Consider the following 5,138-nt stretch of genomic DNA (forward strand, 5'->3'; position numbering starts at 1 on the left):
AAAAAAAAAAAAAAAAAAAAAAAAAGTGGGGGGAGGTTAAGTGATCGTTCTGCACATGCTGAAAACCGATGCTGCCAGTGGGATCACTCTACCCGCTTGCTTGCACATGGAGATACAGGCGAGTCCCACGCGTGCAAAGCTGTCACAGAGTCGGTAGCACACAGAGCTGGAGTGAGCTATATCAGGGCAAGGCTGCACATTCAGGCTGTGATCCTGCCTTGGACCTACTGCTACTCAAAGGCTGCTTCTCTGGGGGCACGTCTACATGAGATGCTTACTGTGCATTAGCCTAATAATACTGCACAGTAGAGCGTCACAGTATACACTGCACAGTGGTACTAGGCTAATGCGCAGCAAGTGTCACTAAATAACCATGCGGCTCTACTGCACAGTAACTCTAGGTACTGCGCATTTAGTTAGTATTTTATTAAGCGAGTACTAAACTAAATGTGCAGTATCTAAGGTGCATTAATGAATGTGTAGATGCACCCTGGCTGTAGTAAATACTGTGCTCGGGACTAAGTGTTCGTGTTTAGTGGCCTTGGCTACTTTATCTATCTAAATTACATACATTTGTCTTATCTGTTAAGGAAAATTGGTGCTTACCAGGAGCTCTCATGTTGAATGGCATTTATTCTTTGTCTGATCCGAAGCCCATATTTACCAATATGCAATGTGGTTTTAACAGTATATTTCCAAGGAAAATGGTTACAGTAAACACACGTAATTTGTTTCTGCTTTACATAATCGTTTTGTAAACAGACTTCTTTTTGCTTGTGCCCAGTTGAGTTTTGTCTCATTTCCTTTGCATTTTAATGAGCATGTTCTGGGTTAAAGATAAAATATGTCATTTTAGAGGCTTGGCAAGTGGATCGCTCTTCAAGGCCTATGGCAAAGGCTGGGGTTTGATGCATGTTAACCCTTCGGGGCTGAGTTTCCAGCCTGCCTGCACAGCAAGCAAAAGCTGCAGCAGACAAAATGTGACTGTTCATGGGAAGTGGAAGGAGGGGGGGGTTTCTCCAGCAAAGTCTGTGGATTGTGAAATTTGAGAAGGGCAGTGCGAACCCACCCACGTCCCCAGTGTGCGCTCGGGAAAAGCAGCCGACACTGCTGTTCCTCTACGGAAACAACAAGAAACAAAGGGGTTCAGTTCCCTGGCCTGGCTGAGCTGGGCTGTGGCCGGGGGAGTCGCACCTTGAAGCCACCTTTGTATTGCTCACACCCCATACAAGGACCTATGCAGCCATGGGGCAGGTTGGAGCAGCTGGGTGGCTGCATGTTTTCGTGGAGTCCAGGCCTGTAACATTAATTTAACATCCAGGGCTTTGCCTTTTGTAGCCCGGACTTCAGTGGAAATTGTACATTTAAACTTTCCTGCATAAATATTTATGTCAGCATAAAGTGCAACCCAAAGAAAGGCTTACAGGATTCACCATAGACATCCTGGAGGGGGAATTGGGTTAGATGTGTTGAAAGCAGGGGCGCTGTCATGATGTTTCCCAGTTGAGGATCTGGGTCTTGCTATCCTGAGTAAAAATCTGCGTAATAAAACCTAATTTATCATGTAATAAAATCCGTAAGTTCAGCATTCAGAAGTCCAGAAGGACTCTCAGCTCTATTTTCAGTGGACCCCTGTAATTTGTGAACTGACTTGCTATGGCCAGCCCAAGAGCTTAAATATCCTGAGTCTGGCCTCAAAAATCATGAGGTTGGCCTCCGAAATAGGAAGAATTTGCAAGAATAATAAACGTTGGGTTTTTTTGCCTTTTGGTGTTTTGAGCTGGTGCTTTTCTGCTTGAGCCTGCAAAAATGAAGGCTTCATCTCAAATTAGATCTGAGAATCTGATGCCATCACATGACTCCCAGAGCTAAGGTTTAACGAAGAACATCAAGTGTCATGAGACGCATGACGGCGGTTCCTCTTCTGTTATAAGGAAAGGGGGAGATGTGAGCAAGGATGCTCAAATTCCACACAGGCTCTGCTAATAATGGATCTAGGCTTCAGAGCACTTACTTAAAATAGGCATAAAAAGTGAAAATCACCTCACTAAGGGTATCAAAATATATGCTAAGCAAAATGTTACTTTGATAACAGCATGCGTGTCTCAGAGTATTTAGCCCTGCTTGCGCAAATGTGCTGTATCTAAGGTCAGTGGGGAATAACAGCAAATGAGTGCAAAAAAAAATAATAATAATAATTAAGAGGGCTTTGAAGGTTAGGAGCTAAGTGCTAAGTTGCTGTGAGCTTGTAAAGGAAGTGGTGAGTTCAGTCTGCGAGCAAGCTGACTTGGTCAGCGAGAACGAAGGCCGTAGTTCTGGAAGGATAATTAGTGTCTTTGCACGTTCGGTTTGGGTGGTTGGGGATACTGCCAGCGATGTGCAATGCACACATGTGAGACAGCTAAAAGGATTTTCTTTTCCTTCTGTAAACAGCCGGTGGGGATTATCAATCGGGAACAGTGGCCAGATTTGCATGTAAATAAATGACTGACACTGGCCAGTGACAATTTGAACTGTCCAGCTGCGATGACTTTGACTTGCTGACATCATTCCTTCATTAGCATGCAGGAGATGAGAGCACTGCAACAGCAACGATTCTGGCTCCGCTACCAAGCCGGCAATTATTCTCAATGGGCTGCACATTTTCCTTGTTAATGTCTTGAGCCCGGAGAGCAAATTGGCCAGACTCTTGCCACCTCCCGGGGTCATGTAGCTAAGTTGGGGGTCTGCTGGATTCATCTGGATTGCAGGGAAGGTGTGGGGGGGGGGGAAGGAGAAGAAAAACCACGCGCGGCTGGAACGGTGAGCTGAGCTGCAGAGCTCCTCCAGACACAGGGCAGAAATCTCCCTGCTGATGGTTTCCACCGCAGATTTTCTTCCAAGCAACGCCGTTGTGTGTGTGTGTGTGTGTGTGTCTTCGAGAAGGCTTTGACAAAAAGCCTCCTGCTCCTTTCAAGAGAAGCACCTATTGGTGTCTGTCACAGTTTGGAGAAAACACAAGATGCTTTATAGCACTGCAGTGGCTTGGCTTTGCCTGGGAGCAGCCCACCAAAGGAAAGTAAACTGTACAAACTAACACAGCAGAAGAATCTGCGGGATTGCTGCTTTTTTCCATGCTGGCATCAGCGCCGGGAGGAATAGGTAAGGAGCTGTCTTTTATCAGCAACTTAGAAGTTTGCTGTGTATTTTTAGTGAGGAGGGAAGGTCCAAGGGATGGCAGCCCTCTATGTGCACATAGGGCTAACTTCTGCCATGGCTGATCTTTAGAGAAATTATTTTTTTTTTTTTACCTTGCCATTCTTGTTCATGAAATAGGTTGATTGTTAAAGGGTGTTGTACAGCTGGAGAAAGTCAAAGATAAATGCTTAAGCTATGTTTCATTTTGGAAAGCTTAGCTGGTTTTTAAATGGGGGAGCCCTGGTCTCTCTCCGTGCTAATTTACTCCACTAGTCAAATTTAGCTGCAGGAAGTCTGGGACTAGGGGGGTATCTTCAAACTGGCTGCATCCAGTCTGGATTTCTAGATGGTGATGTTACAATCAGGGGTGTGTGTTGTAAAATTTTATTTAGAAATTCTGCTGATCGTTTGAAAGTGTTCATCTTACTACAGCCTTTTTGTTTGCCTGGGGTATCTGTGCAGTCAAACCCAGAGGTTGTTTTCCATTGTAATTTTCTCTCTGTCACTTTTTCTGTATATTCCTTTAAGGCAGGTTTTAAGCAGCCATATGTGACATGGTGCTGACCTGTGACCATGTAAAGATTTTAATCCAGTTACTCTTTGTTTTGTAGTCATGATTCCTTGGCTACGCTAAAGACTGATTGAACCTTTATGAACCACTGAGGATTAGCGCTGGGCAGAATAATGCCAGAATAATTATTCACACCAGATGCAATGTCATCCTTTTAGTTGTAACCCTGTTACCTTGTAACTTATCCTGTTCCTTCGGTGGTGATTTTCCCGGCTGTGAGCACTTAGATGTCTGGCACCAGCACGTTTTGTTTGCAAGGGCAGTGACTTGAATTGGGGCAAAGGTTTACCGAGTAAACTGTTTGCAGTTAACGGGATTATATTCTGCTCCGTGTTTAAAGCCTTTCCTGCAATGTGGTGTTGGACTTAACCAAATGAAACGGCAGAGCCTGCTTGCTCTAGGTTGTCTGTCAGCATTGGCCAGCATGCACAAAACCCGTTCTGCTCCTGATTGCTTTTGCAAATGGGTCACTCTTGCCAGTCCCAGAGGATGCTAAACCTCAACTTTGAAATAATTACAATATTTAAATGCTGGAGGTGGAACGCTGCCTGTACTATGTCGACGTGTTGTGCCTAAGGATCAGATTTTTTTTTTCTCCTTTCCTTGGAGAGGCAAGGCCCAGGATGGATAAAACTGCAGCATGTTTACTGTCTGCTTGCCACAAATCTGTCCTGCAAAAAAAAAAAAGCCCCATGGGAAAGTGACAGGGAAATAGCTTTCATTTCAAATAGAGCCACCAAAGTTCATCATCCCAAAAATAAAATCTGAAGGGGAGACCGTGATGAGACAAAAGGGGCAAGGTTCAAATACTGGGCGTTCGTGGAGAGAGCAGCATTATGCAAACTTAAAAAATATGGGAGCATGCCAGGATGGATGTGTTTTCCTGCCTGGTTCAGTAGGCGCTGTACTCGGTTCAAAACCGAAGTATAAATCTGATAGGATCAACCATTCTGAAGCAATTTAGTCCCTCCAATTAAGCGCTATAAAGAAATCCATTGAGATAGGACCGTGGGGCTGTGTCTTGCTGGGCTGAAAAGCGAATGAAGGATGTAATTAAAAACCTCCAAAGATAACCCACAGCACCGTGCAAGCTCTTCAAGGCATACTTGGGTCTGAACAGCTGAGCACATTCTTGGCTCGAGCGTGGCAGCGTTAAACCAGAGTGAGCTTTTAGTGATGGATTTTGCTGATTCTTCATTATGTCAGCAGGGTTCTCACAGGGCACTCGAGATGTTGCTTGGCAAACCCTAACAATGGCATGTTTAGAGTGGCCTTTAGGCCTCTGAGAAGTTGTTTCTCAGTTTAGAGAGGGTTAGGAGCTATGTTTGTCCTGCCTGGTGGAAAACCAAAGCAGCCTGCCAATCACAGTCAGAACCCTGCACCCAAAACC

The 5,138-nt window shown here is 44.9% G+C and overlaps 1 protein-coding gene across 3 annotated transcripts in view; it reads left to right on the plus strand.

Annotated features, from left to right (window-relative positions):
* Window positions 1-5,138, plus strand: part of PRICKLE2 (prickle planar cell polarity protein 2) — a 176,725-nt gene that overhangs the window by 111,952 nt on the left and 59,635 nt on the right. Inside the window, exon 1 of one of the 3 annotated variants that reach the window (XM_019504808.1) lies at window positions 2,248-3,141. The exons of the other annotated variants lie outside the window; for them this stretch is intronic. The gene's annotated coding sequence lies outside the window, so the exon portion shown is untranslated. Of the gene's footprint in view, window positions 1-2,247; window positions 3,142-5,138 lie in introns of those variants that run through there. 3 annotated transcript variants of the gene reach the window in all.

The sequence above is a fragment of the Gavialis gangeticus genome, unplaced genomic scaffold, assembly GCF_001723915.1.
Source record: "Gavialis gangeticus isolate Ggan-Ray unplaced genomic scaffold, GavGan_comp1, whole genome shotgun sequence".
Taxonomy (NCBI): Eukaryota; Metazoa; Chordata; order Crocodylia; family Gavialidae; genus Gavialis; species Gavialis gangeticus.